The 15,175-nt window shown below is 35.9% G+C and overlaps 1 protein-coding gene across 21 annotated transcripts in view; it reads right to left on the minus strand.

Annotated features, from left to right (window-relative positions):
* Nucleotides 1–15,175, minus strand: part of Bnc2 (basonuclin 2) — a 428,651-nt gene that overhangs the window by 137,413 nt on the left and 276,063 nt on the right. The window lies entirely within an intron of this gene.

Below are 15,175 nucleotides of genomic sequence, written 5' to 3' on the forward strand. Positions count from 1 at the left end.
CCATGATTAAAAGTTCTAAAATAAAGTTGTTAGTGACAGTATTTTATTAGAGCACTTGGGTCCGATTTTTACATTTTGATTATTTATGAGCAGAATACTCTTTTTCCTCTTACTTCAAATGTTTAGGCCATAACTTCTGAATTTATGAGGTAAGTGACTCTTCATTTTTGCTAATATGGACAATAATTTCCAATTATACCATACTTTATAATAAGCATATTACAGCCAATATAATGATATGTCATTTCAACGTAGCTAGCCCATGAACTTCTATGGGTTTAATGGGATTCTGTGTATTAAGAATTTTATCATAAAAGGGCCCTTTGGAATCATTATAACATCAATTTCTTCCCATTATAAGACTTAGATTTCTTACTAGCAAGACTGTCATGGCTCAAGGCAAAGACTTGACCTATTCACGTATCATAAGGCTGATCCTGATAAAAGCCCTCACACCTGGACAGAACATAACTAAGTGACAGTGAAAATAAATTTGTTTAGTCAATCAGGAGATCTTGGAAAAGCACAGTGAGTAATTATGATTAAGAGAATATTTTCTATGACTTTAGTATTATGCATATTCGTTAATTTGGGGGTAAAGAATTACATGACTGGGCAACAAACTAAATACAAAATAACTCATGTTCCATGTAAGCCACAACCTTCCAACTATCCCTGACCAAAATTAAAATAAGACATTTAGTACCAAGGAAAAAGAGGCCTCATTTGTAGAATATTTTAGAAGAAAAAAGAAGTGATCCACAGCTGAAAAAGTGGTCTCAAGCCTAGTATTGAAACCAGATTTCATATATTAAGGTGTTTTCTCCTTGAACAAATAGAATATTGATATTTCTAGATTAAAAAAATACTACCAGGACTCCAAAAAACCTCATTATACTACCCTATCTTATAAAACCTTCTGTGAATGGCCCTTGATTTTTTGTTTGTTGCATATGTCTTAATACATGAGGGGATAGTATGCAAATATGCTTGTGATGTTATAAATGCAATTCTAAGTGGTAGGGAAAGCAAGGGGACAGGACAGATGTAGTGCCAACAAATGCCACTGTACTCTAGATTTTAATCAGCCCCAGTTGGCAGGTAGCTTTCAGAATACATGGATAGACACATAGAAACACCCACAATTAGTCCACAGGAGAATCTGAACTGCACTTGAGAACATATAGCTAATATTTCAAACTGATTGGCATTTTCCCCCGGTGGCCTTATGCATAATAAAGTCTTCAGAGCCGACTTTGGAAATCATTAATGTCTGACTGACTGCAGCACCCATAAAAGTAGACTGTCAATTCATGGAGGTTCAGAAGCTCCTGGCAAGCAGATTAAACAGGGTCTTGGTTTTCCTTACACTTCTTTTTCCTCTTTCCTTCATGGCCCACCTCTGGGGGCACAACACTTAAATGTGGTAAAGAAAAAAGAGAAAACTGAATCTGGATACTTGAAAGTGATGTAGGCAGAGATGTTAAGTCTCCATGCTAACCCAGGTTTGGGATTGTTATCATTACCACTCTTGTTCTATCCAATGTTTAGTTGCCAAGACTAGGAGAATGTTGACTACAGAAATCTTGTTTTACTTTACTTTTCTATCAATGAAGTAGATGTATGTTAACTACAAAATATAACCTATTTAAAAAGTATTAAATGTTTAAAATTTGCTCCTTGAGCAAACTGTTTATGTTGTTTAGGTTAAATAAACAAATTCTTATATGAAAGAGTAATTACTTTAAGCTAGCCTCAAATTATGAGCATTCCAGATTTAATTCTCTTGGGGTAATATTCATCTGTATAACATTTTCACTAAGAAAACACTAAAAATTAACACATGCTTTAAACTATCACTTACATTAGGGAAATATTTCAAGATTGAATGGGAGTATTCTTTCTGAATGAAAGAAATGATTATACTTTATCTTTTTATTTAAATGAATGTGTTACCTTTGTGTAGCCAGCATTTTTTTTTTTTGCCTTTTTCCAGCAACAAGTCAGCCTGAAACCTCATTCTACATGTATAATCAACTTTTTTTTCCTTTATGATATGTAATTCCTTAACACCTGGGGTATCACACACATTCTGACACCAATGTGTGTTTTCTTCTGGATTGCTGAATTTGCTTAATACATATATAAAAAATTAAACTGCTTTGCACTGGTAACGAGTGGTATCAAAGACCCTGTATAAAGATTTCCTCATTACAAAAGGGTTAAGAGGACAGTCTTAGGGGTTAGAAGAAGTTTAAACTAACTAAATTATGTGTACACAGAAAAAAGCCCGAGTACTGCCTTCCTGTGTCCCACTAACATGATCAAACTATGACGGACCAGGAAGAGAGCTAAAAGTTGCCACCTCATTCTCTTGATAGTTGGCTGCATGACACGTGTGAGTTATCAACAAAGTTAAAAAATATTTGAGGTTTAGCTATTTGGCAAAATGAAACTATTTTGTACCATCAAATATATTTCATGGATCCTCAACTTTGAGAAAACAAGTCTCCTGAAATGATATAAATGAAGAACAGAGGGGAAACATTTGCTAGCATTCTGAATTGTTTGCTAATCTTGTCATTATAATAGCCCTAATATCTGATAACAAAAGTTGTATTATTCAGTACCAAAAATTTAAAAATCAATGCAATTGTTAAATATAGCCTTTTTTCCTTTAGATATTTCAATGTATTTAAAAACCAGTAATAGAAAACAGTTGCCAAATTCATTTAGTCTCTGACTGAGGCACACATATGTGATCTCCTAATTTACAGCTTGCACGTACAGATGTTTACACTTAGTAAAAGGGCTTCTTAATAGCTTTTTTTTAATTAAAAGTGTGTTGATAATAGGTGTTTTAAACATACCCAAACAACACAGCTGAACTGACAAATGCCTGTCTTCATGCCTCACCCTTTCTCATGGTATGGTGAGATTTTTATAAGAGAAAAGGTTATGTGATTTCAGTCACATGGATAGAGGATAAATGTTACCTCCAAAGTCTCCAAATGAAATCTTTCATTAATCTTTTTTCTCTCTATGATCTGTTTCCAAGTAGAAGATGTTAGATCGCTACTAGGTTTATGTAGCCCAGAGCAGAATCACACAGCCGTTGCTTGCTGCCTGTAGGTTTTTTTTCCCCTCTGCAAAACTTTGAACCCCATCCAGCTTTGACACACTGCCTCCTCAGTTAATAACTATCAAGTTTCCCCTTGTCTCCTGTCTACTTTTCTGTGAGGCAATTGCACACTCAGCACCCGAGATAATAACACACATCTATAAGATAAAAGCAATGGCATTAATGTAATTGTCTGCCTCTCTCTCTTTAGCCTAATCTTTTTTTCCCTTCAGTTTTGACTGCCTGTGTGACACCTGTTTTTGTCTCTTCTGATCCTACGACAGGTTTTCCGCTGACAAGGTTTTTGCCTGACAGAGATTCTGCAGACAAGAACATAATAAAATATGAAGAACTGCTTGTCAGAGTTTCTGCCAATGCTCACATGAAATACAGGGGAAAAATGACTTTTTTTAAGGGTCTCTGTGATAGTCGCATTTGGCATATCAGAAAAGAACTCCCTAAGCCAAGATTTCCAAGCCAAACAGGTGTTTTCTTTTATGCTAAGAGCTGATTTGTTTTTTAATTTTCACTGATAGGGGAAACATGATCAGCCAAAAAAATATAAGGAGGGGAGACTTTTTTTACCCCTCTGATTTTTACAAGCCAAAGGAGTATGGAAGAATTACCAAATGAAACAGGAAGATATTTCATTTTAGTTAAAATCTTGTGAATAAAACAAAAATTTCCAACATCTGTTAATCATTCAAAAATTTAACTTCTGTAAAATTTACTTCCCATTAGTTAGGTTAGGCTACCAAACCTCCCAAATACCTCTTGCTTATTTTGTTGTATGAAGACTCAGCAGGAGATAACCAAAGCAAAAATAAAATGAGGACTCAAAGAGGAATGGAGAAATGGGACTAAAGATAAGGTGCTTGCATGCTGTGCTTATAACCTTATAATAGGAAGAGGCTACTGGAAAAGAAATGGGCAATTAGGAATCAGAGACTGTTAAGAGTTTCCACAGGCCTCTGTCCTACATACTACATGGGATACGGTACATTAGGTACCAGCAGCATCACAAGCATGATGTGTCCTTCCAGAGATTCCTGGGTGAGCTGAAGGATCAGAATCATCCATGATTTACCCTTCTTGTCTCAACAAAATGCAATTTGGACCTACAAAAAAAAAATAGTACTTAATTGCTCTGGCGTGAGAGGTGAGATTCCTCCTCCCTGGTGAACAGAAGACTGGTTGAAATCAGTCCTACAGCAATGAACAGCAAGAGTCATGAAGGGATGAAAGCCTGAAAGTATAATGTAGAATTCTCACAACAATGCTAACCTCTTAAGTACTCTGTCACTTTAGCATAAGCTTTACCTTCACATTTATTGCTTCATATCTACACCCTGCCACAGCCAGTGCTAACAGAAGCAGACTCCAAGACACAATTTGATTTTTCCTAGTTTAAATTTTGTATTTTCACATAATAGTAACACTAATTTTTAAAATATATTTTAGTTCTTACAATTCACCAAAGGTAATATTAATATGCAGACAAGAGTTGATAATTTTATACTCTTCTCTTTTTTTTTTTTTCGGTACCAGAGTAGAGTTTGGTACCAGAGTAGGGTACCAGAGTAGGGTCTGAGTGCTATCCCTGAGGTTTTTTGCTCAAGGCTTGTGCCCTACAACTTGAGCCATAACTTCACTTCCAGCTTTTTTGGTGCTTAATTGGATTTATGGATTTTCCTGCCTGGGCTGGCTTTGAACCATGATCCTCAGAACTCAGCCTCCTGAATAGCTAGGATTACAGGCATGAACCATTAGCACCTGACTTATATTCTTCTCTTTTTAAAAGATGATTAATTGGATGTAAGGCCCAGCTACATTATTCTTTCAATTTGATTGGTTTGCATTCACATGCACAATGTCACTGGACCATACAGCTGGTTGGGAAACTTAGGAGGCCAATGAGGGCAGTTGAAAGGAGAGAGCAACACTACTTTAGGACCCTTAGCATGCTATATAAAAGTCAATCCAGCTCTAATACCAATGTTTAGAATACATGTTCACAAACAACAGATTAATTTGTAAAGATTTCAAGAGATACAAACACTGATGAAGGTAACAGCAAAACTTAGTAAGGAATGGAATGCACAAGCAACACTTTAGGGCTCTCAGAAGTCAGAATCCTCTCTGAAATAGAATCTGTATAACAGTGATTTCATAATTCACTAAAAGGATAGGGGAGGTTCAAAGAAGTCACCATTTATGTCCCAGAAGAGAAAGGAGAATGGGTGAGAAAAGAACATGGTACTACTTAAGCATATCCAACCCTTAGGACCCAGCTGAAGCTTCTAGTTAATCTGAATAGTGTATACCAAGTAAAATGAGAGTGGCTGAGGGTGTTTCATTTATCACCCCTTCAATTTGTGTTCTGCTTAACCTGGTGAACTCCAGTTAATTAAGATGTTCCTATAAACAATTAAGCTTCCTGTAGGATCGTTAGCAAGATATAAAAATTTATGATGTAATAAAATGCAATAAAGTGATAAAGTAGTGAGCCCTTCAAAGCACTTCACATTCAAAATGATAGGTATGGAAATAGGAAAAAGTAGCTTTTAAGTCAAGTTCATATTTACCAATTTGTGATTTTTGGATTATCAGTGTGTAAGTACTACTTTAACTAGTCTGCACCATCAAACAGGGTAAAGTTTTCTTTTTTTCAAGTATCTCAAATTAGATGTAAAGAATATGGGAGGTAAAGAACTGTCCTGGATTTGCTTGGGAAAAGCAATTTCACCTACTGACCAGAACTACATACTACCAGGCCTAAAGAAAACTTTCCTTAGAAGAAAGAAAATATTCATGTCATCCTCTTCAACATCTGCTACTTATATGAGCCTTTAGAAATTATCATGTTAGTGCATAAACTTAAGTGAGTAGTCTGGAAGTGAGGGAACTAACAACATATGACTAAAAGAATTTATCTTTCTAGTTGACTGGTTCTCTTAGTCTTGAAACTTGGTCATGTCTAGCTGCAAAATCATCTGGTGATTAGAGAAATCAGCTTTTAGCCTTCTCCTCCTCCTGATTACTGATTTCATAACAGTAGTATGTATCAGCAGCTAAAACATTTGTGCCTGACCATTTGGCTAACTCCCTCTTTCACTATTCCTCCCTCAAATCATCTGTTCATTCCTATTATAATTTGAAGTAGAAGGGCTTAAGGAAGATTTTAGTCTTCTTTATCCACTTACCTTTGCTATGGTATGTAGCTACAGCATGTCCTCCAGGTTGAAGTTTTGCTTTCACAGAATTTAGCAGTGACAAGTAACACTCTACTAAGTGTTTATTGCATAAATACATCTGCATTTGCTCATTTAATCGTAGTAGAACCCTATGAATAAGGAATTTTCATTTTCAGATTTCACAGGTGAGAAAACAGACATTATATCACTTGGAAAAGGTTCTCCTGATAGTAGGTGGTAGGTCCAGTTATGGACATAGAGCATCACATTCAACAGCTGCACCCTTACCTATTTTCTATGTTGCCTTATCTTCACTTTCCTGAAGCTTTGTTGTACCCTGGAGTAGAGCTGTATGTTTGAATCTTAAGATCTTCACGAGAAACCCCATACCATCAGACCAGCTCTGATTATATCTTTAGATGCCAGGTCCTGCCATAGTCATTTTACATCCTTTTGCATCAATAGGCATTAGAAAAAACAAAATCCTGGGAAATAAGCAGAGAGTCCAAGACTCTGAAAAGGAGGCACTGTTTGTACTATGCTTAAAGTAAATTTAGAGAGTTTAAAGAATCAATTCAGAGGTAAGCTGGCTGAGAAATATTAAAATAAGCAGCTCAGAGACTCAATGAGAAACCAGTTATTGGCATTAATCAGGCACAAACTTTCACATTTTTATGATGCCCTCCCTTTACAACATATCAGCATGATCAAGGAGTAAAAGAAAGAAACAGAAGACAGCACCACCCTCGGGTCAAGTCATAAAGTCTCCTGTGCAAGACAGAAAATGGCCTTGTTTCTCAAATAAAAATAAATGGAGACATTTTCAAGAAATTTACTCATGGAGAGACCCATTCCCAATTATCTCATCAGAAGAGGAGGAGAAGGCTAAAAGCTGATTTCTCTAATCACCAGATGATTTTGCAGCTAGACATGACCAAGTTTCAAGACTAAGAGAACCAGTCAACTAGAAAGATAAATTCTTTTAGTCATATGTTGTTAGTTCCCTCATTTCCAGACTACTCACTAAGGGAAGAGAACTCAGTTGCTTCTCTCTCCATGTGTTTCTGATCAAAGATCAACTTCTTTTTTTTGTTCTTCAAATTTTTATTATCAAACTGATGTACAGAGAAGTTACAGTTTCATACGTTAGGCATTGGATACATTTCTTGTACTGTTTGTTACCTTGTCCCTCATACCCCTCTCCCTCCTCCCCCTTTCCCTTTCCCCCCATGAGGTGTTCAGTTCACTTACACCAAACAGTTTTGCAAGTATTGCTTTTGTAGTTGTTTGTCTTTTTTTACCCCGTGTCTCTCAATTTTGGTATTCCCTTTCAATTTCCTACTTCTAATACCAGTATACACGGTTTCCAATATACTCAGATAAGATTATAGAGATAGTGTAGGTACAACCACAGGAAGGTGATACAAGAACATCATCAATAATAGAAGCTACAGATACAGATGGGACATTGAAAGTAGTTACAACTGTGATATAACAATCGTTTCCATTACATGGAGTTCATTTCACTTAGCATCATCTTATGTGTTCATAAGGGTATAGCTATTGGGCTCTTGTGATGCTCTCCTATGAGTTGCCTAAACCTGTACTAATTATTCCCAATAAGGGAGACCATAGAGTCCATGTTTCTTTGGGTCTGGCTCACTTCACTTAGTATAATTTTTTTCAAGTCCTTCCATTTCCTTACAAATGGGGCAATGTCATTCTTTCTGATAGAGGCATAAAATTCCATTGTGTTTATGTACCACATTTTCCTGATCCATTCATCTACTGAGGGGCATCTGGGTTGGTTCCAGATTCTAGCTATGACAAATTGTGCTGCGATGAACATTGTTGTGCTGGTGGCATTACTGTGATTTTGTTTGTGGTCTTTTGGATAGATACCCAAAAGTGGGGCTGCTTCTATCTTTGCAATTGCTAAACTTGTATCTAGCACATTGTGAAAAGAAGTACAGAAACTAGCACCTTTGCTACACGAATTGCAAAATCCTGAACACTTGCTAGAAACAATTTCTCTCATTCTTGATGGAACCACATCTTCAGGTCAAGGAAAGGGAGGCATGAGTTCTGGTGTAGATTAACATCTCAGAACATTATTTTCCTTAGAGGAAACAGATTTTTTCCCCACTTTTCTTTATCTTGACAAATATATAAATGATCCTTTAGATTCTGGTGTTGTATCTCTCTGAAGATGATGTCACAGAAATATCCTGCTCCATTGCTTAGGATAAAGGCATTTCAAGTGGGATGGGAAGAGAAATGATTAAGGAAGAAAAATGGTGAAGGAAAGCTTAATCCATTTTGGACTCAAGTCAGAGACAGTACAAAAGAGAACTGGGAACAAACAAATTTCATGGATGTTTAGAAAATCTATTAGCATAACACAGATTGGGGCAATCGAAGACATATGCTTTCTCATAGAACAAATATTTGATCTGCTTTTCTTGGGTTCTAACTCTATCACTTCACAAATTTGAGAAAATAGTAAACGGAATTCTGGGATCTCATGATTCTAAGTATAGGGCTAATACAATGTTTTTTGTTTTTATTACTTTTTCTTTTTTTTTTTGTATCATAGGATGTATAGAACTGACCTTTACTGCCTTATGTATGAAACTGTAACCTCTCTATACATCACTTTAACAATAAAGATGAAAAAAAACTGATGTTACTAAGATTATCTTTTGAATATAGGCTTGATAGATTTAGCAAACAAAAAAGTAAGCTAGACAGATAAATATACTTAACACACACTTCTATTAAGAAAAAGAATTGTTTGCATTTACCTGAAAATCAAATTTATTGGGACACTCTATTATTTTCTATTTAAGTAAGGGTCTTTATAAATATCTTGTTCTAGCCATGTTGTTCACACTGTCCAAAATGCTGACAAAACTGAAAAATTACTTCTGCCAAATTATAAAAAAGAAAAGTCTGAAATTAATGGTTTATATGAATATTAAGTCTTACAGTGCATTAAACCGTAAAGCTGATGGTTACATGACTCCAAATTAAATTTATGCTCCTCACCATTTCCGAAGCAAGGAATCAAAGGTTACCTAGCACAACTTGGCATTATATTTTATAAATACTTTTTAAAATAAATACTACCGATTTTATAGATGATTTAGGCTAAACCTGTTAATTTTACTTAAAAAATCTTAAAAGAGTTTTGGAAAGAAGGCTTAATAAGCCTTATTTTTTTCTTATATGAATTGCTATTAGTAAAAAGAAATCACATCTTAGAACATAATAAAGCAAAGTTCTCAAGAATTCTAGGACAAATAAGTACTCTTAAAAGCAGACATAGGACAAAAGAAAGAACACTAGTATTAATTCAGATCATCTGTAAGTGCATGAAAATTTTAGCATGGCACATGTTAGAAGAACACATCCTTTCAATGTGAAAATATTCTCTAAAGACAGCAACTTTGCACTGAGAATACAGCTGTGGGATTCATTAAGCTAAGAAATACATTTTAAAATTAACCATTTGTTCCCTTTCTTGCCAAATGTTCAGAGGACATAACTATCATTCCTAGAAACGTGAAAATGTTTCTTTTTCTTTTCTGTTTTGGCTTGGATATAGATTTTAAAAAGAGTAGTTTTAAGAAATCATTATCAGAAGTAAAAATTATTGATTTAGTAGAGAAAAAAATTCTAAATAAATTACATTCCTAAAATCTGCCCATCTCTTTTATCAAATACATAAATCTACTTTGTACCATCTTCTTAAACCCAATTTTCTAATTGAATTTACTTATCAATTATTTCCTAAACCTGCTATTAAGTGTATTTCTTTTATTAAACTATTTTACCTTCATTTTAATGGTTTCAAAGTGTTCTTTTAAACTATAGACTCTAAAATTAATTTACAATAAACTATGTAAATGGTTTAGAGGGAGGAGTTATAGCTGCCAGCTTTTCCTACTGACAACACTTCTGTTAAGCAAAGATCCCTCAAGAAAGAGCAACCAAAAGAGAATGTACTTTCTCCCACTCACCCCAATGTCACCCCACAAATAGGAATATTCTAGTAATACGGCCTGTTTCAAAACTACGTAAAACCTTTGACTAAAGATTCAACTTTGAATGATCAAGCTACCAATCTAGAATCAAAACACAAGTGAATTTCTATTAACAAAGCATACAACCAAAAAAGGTAGTATGATGAGAAAAGTGATGTTAGTGCTCATATCCTGATAGTAGAGTTTGCATTTGCAAAGCAAGAAAAGCTGAATTGATGACTCATACATGAAATCCTAATTACTTGGTAGCCTAAAGTTCAGGAGTATCGCAGTTCCAGGCTGGTCTGGACAGAAAGTTCAAAAGATCTCTCATCTCAACCTGAAAAAAACAAAAAAAAAAAAACAAAAAAAACAACTGGGTGTGGTAATGCCTGGCTGTAATCTCAACTACATGAATGTAATAGATAGGGGAGAGAAAATTACAATCGAAGAGGTGACACTGATCAAGAAGCACTGTGCTCCTAAATTTACATGTTGAATTTAAACTCCTTATACCACTACTTAAAGTTAATTTTGAAAATAAAAAACAAAACAAGAGGATCATAATTCAGGATGGCATGAATAAAAATGTGAGACACTAATGAAGAAACTACAGTAAAAGGGCTGGAGGTGTTCTTCAAGTGACAGAAAGCTTGCTTAGCAAGTAGAAAAGACCTGAGTTCAACCCCGCATGCATACACAGACATAGACACACAGACACACAGACACACACACACACACACACGAAAGGGTCGAGAAGCGCATCCACGGAATGGAGGACACCAAGAGACGTTCTCATGCAAAAGCAAAGGGTTTATTCGAGCAAGCTCGGGCTCACAGCATGACCGTAAACCAGTCAACAACTGAGAGCCCTGAGCTTTTCTGAGGGTGACCTTATATAGGACTCTACTATCCGTTAGGGGAAAGCCCGCACATTTGTAACCAATAGATTTAAAGTAACACATCGTGGTCTGCACGCAGGCAGCCAATCATTTTACACTGAGTCACATACATTTACCAATCATTTTAAGGAATCCTAATTTGGGCTGGTAAGGGATACGTGCCAAGTGGTATGTGTGCGAGGATTCTTGGAATGTGCAAGTGACCTTTTGGACGGGCTGGCGCCTTTTGTTTGTTCCCCTCAAGGTGGGGTTGGGTGACTGCTTGCAGGCTACAAAGTCCAGATGACAATGGATGACAGGATGGGGGGTTTGTCCTCGTGTCCCGGAGGGAGAGGGGTTTGGGTAACTTCCTACTCAAGGGGGCTTGTTTAGCCTCTTTCACACACACACAATTCTGTTTGCAATACTCCTAACCCTAAGGCTCACTCAGATAATTTTAAGTAGATGAAGTAAAAATACATGAAGACAATGTAAATGAGAAGAAAAAATGTAGCAGTGGTATGTGGCAGTATGCTACATATGCTTTAAAGTCTTTGAACAGAAAAGTAACAAAATTAGAAATTCTGACCTATTTTTGGTCCACTATCTCAGTTACTATAGAGGTATAGATAGTCTATGCCAAAATATGTTTTAATTAAGGTTAGATTCAATCAACTTTTCTTTCTATTATCAAAGACAAAGAGCTAAGATTTATTTAAAAGAGAAGGAAGGTAGGAAATCTTTATTAGTTCAGTAGGAAAGACCTACTGAGCTTCAATACCTGTGTTCATCCCACCCCCATTCCAACTCAATAGTTTTCAAGATATCAAGGAAGAAATTTGTGAAGAATAAATCCACCTACTAAGTAATTTCAAGACCAAAGTTTTCAAGTAACATAATTAATCACTCTCTTTAATTTTTAAAATTACATTTTTCCTGAGGCTTTTGTAAAGCAATTAATGTCAACATCTCAAGCAGGTTCGAGAAACAATCTGTAAGGCTTCTATGAAGTGTCTGTACATACATGTACATAGACGTTATGTGTGTTATTGTGTGCATGCACATGTTATATAATGACCATGGAATCCAACATTTTAGTAATGAACTAAAGACGCTGATAACAAAGGAGATGTAAAAAGGCACTGTAAATATTGATCATTTGTTTTTCTTCGGGGGCCAGTATTAATATTTTACTCGCACAATGGCTGGATAACACAATAATAGAATGCCTTCAGTGTGAAACATATCCCAGTAGTCACACTGCCATCTCATAAGCTTTCAGAGAAAAAAATATCACAAACAAGAAAGACCCAAGTCAAAGTCACTTCCTTCTTGCCCCATACAAACTGTGTTAGGCAGTCAGTAAGACTATTGTGTTCTACCTCTGAGCAAAATTACAGACATGATTTCAGGGTTTCTGTGCAAGTGGAGGGAATGAAGCAATTAGGTGGAATGCTAGGGGCAAAATGAGTGGGTGCCCTCATCCTAATGCCAACTCAAAGGCGAGGAGCCAACCAATCACTGTCATGTTTGCCCTAATGAAGAGGAAAGAGTGGGCTCTGCATACCAACATACATACATTTTGAGTGGCCTTATTGTAAGGGAGAGAAAAAGTCAAGATAATAATTATGAGGGCAAAATTAGAATTAATATTGCTTAGATCCTGAGAACTCCAAAATTTAACATCCCAGAAACATACTTTCTAATAAAATAGCAATAGGCTAAGCTGAGTCTAGCATAACAGAAACATCTTATTCAAGATGAGTGAAAAGTCATCTTGTTTAGAAAAAAATCTTAAGAGAATGATTACTGCCCAAGACAAATTTATGTTATTCAGAAAGGAATAGTTCATATTTTGTTATACTACTAATATAATATGCACATGGAAGTTACAAAGATGAAATAACTATAGGTACACAGTCCACTTTTATACTCTCAGAGCTCTCATAGTAGATAGATGAAGCTAATGAAAAAAGGCTTTAGAAGAAAATGAATGGATAAATGAAAAGCCCTTTGTTTAATGATTAATATATCTTTACTTCAACTACTGTTTTTCTATTTTTAACATGTAATATTTATTAAAGGTTCCATATATTTTATCTTTAGTTTTGACTCTAAAGTAGTATTATCTGATGTGGGGATGCTGGAGGATCAAGCCTACTGTCTTGTATATGCTTAAACCCACATACTACAACTAAACTACATCCCCCAGCCCTTAAGCAGATATTATCATTAATCATATTTTATACCTAAGAACAGGAAGGGTCATGCTTAATAATACAGCACCAGGGAGGCAGAGCCAGTGTTTTACTTCAGAACAGTGTATTCATGATTCTTGATGGGTTGAGAATATATGCTCTGTACCTATTTTCTAAATAAAACCAAAACTTCAGGCCAGGAACAATGGCATATGCTTATCAGCCTAGCACTTAAGATGCTAAGGAATGAAGGTAGTAAGTTGGAAACCAGCCTGGGCTACACAAGTGAGGCTTTATTTTAAAACCATACATATACACCATGACCACACACACATACACTCCCTCAGGGAAAGGAAAGTATCTGGGAAATGTAATGGGCTGAATTAATTGTGTTTTTCCAAATTGAAATGCTAAAGCCATACTCCCCTTATCTCAGAATGTGACTACATCTTGGGACAAGGTTTTAAAGAAGTGATTAAGTTAAAATAAGACTCCCAGGATTGTATATACATGTATTGGAACTAGGGAAGGAAAGGGGAATATCAAAATGGAGAGAAAAAACATTAAAGACAAACCAATGCAACAGCAATACTTACAAAAGTATGTTCTGTAAACAACTGTACAACTCATGGTGGGGGGAAGGTGAAGGAAAATGAGGGAGGAGTTAACAAGTTGTATAAGAAATGTACGTACTGCCTTACATGTGAAACTGTAATCCCTGTGTGCATCACTTTGACAATAAATAAATTAATTAATTTTAAAAGAAGACTCCCAGGATGGGTTTCAGTCTACATACAAAGAAAAAAAGGCAGGCTTCAGAATAAAATTAGCCCTGCTGACAAAAGGACTGTGGACTTCTACATCACAAAACAGTGTGGAAATGAAGTTATGTTATTTATGTCACAGAGTCTATAGTATTTTTATATGGAAGAAAATACAGGAGAAACATGGAAATCATCTAATGGAGTAACATACGTAGACTGTAAATGTAACAGCAGCTTGTGTGCTGTACAGGACTGGACTTAAGATTTCTTACAGACTCCAGCCTTGCTAATGAAGCAGGATGGAGTTCTATTCTTGAAGGATTATGGAACTGTGTCTATGTCATCCGAGCTCACTCCTTCCAGTATTTCCTCTCGTGCTTTCTCTCAGAGAAACATGGCTGAAGGTTCCTCACAACTCTTAACAACATGCCCTAACAAGCAAAGTACAGGATAAATTGAAAGAATTTCAAGACATGGCCCAGTGTTATTACCTCAGATCTTGCTAGAATAACATGACATTTACAAAAAATACAACCCACTGGAAGTTTGGCACTGCTTGGGAATGAAGAATATGTCCACTTAAGAGCCAATACCCTAGGCTGTCAAAAAATCTCAAGCCAGGGTTTCTCTCATAAACATTACCTATCACTTAAAATTCTACAGTCTAGGAGGTGAAGAAAAATCTGCTTATTTCCAAGTCTCCCTTTGCCTAAACACAATAAACACAAACCATTCGCAATAATACAGTGTTCTCAGACAAGCATTACATTGGTAGCAAAATTCTGTGCACCTGGCAAAGAATCTCCACAGTTACATCCTTCACCTAGGCCACTCTCTGCCCCACAACATCTACCCTGAGAAAGCACTCCACCAACACTGACTGCCCCTAATTTAGGGCACACTGAAAGGGAGTATTTACAGATTACTTTTTCAGATACCAGCCAAACAATGTTCCTGTTCACTCTCTTACCTACCTTAGACCATACAAAATT

Source organism: Perognathus longimembris, chromosome 1, assembly GCF_023159225.1.
Source record: "Perognathus longimembris pacificus isolate PPM17 chromosome 1, ASM2315922v1, whole genome shotgun sequence".
NCBI classification, from domain to species: domain Eukaryota; kingdom Metazoa; phylum Chordata; class Mammalia; order Rodentia; family Heteromyidae; genus Perognathus; species Perognathus longimembris.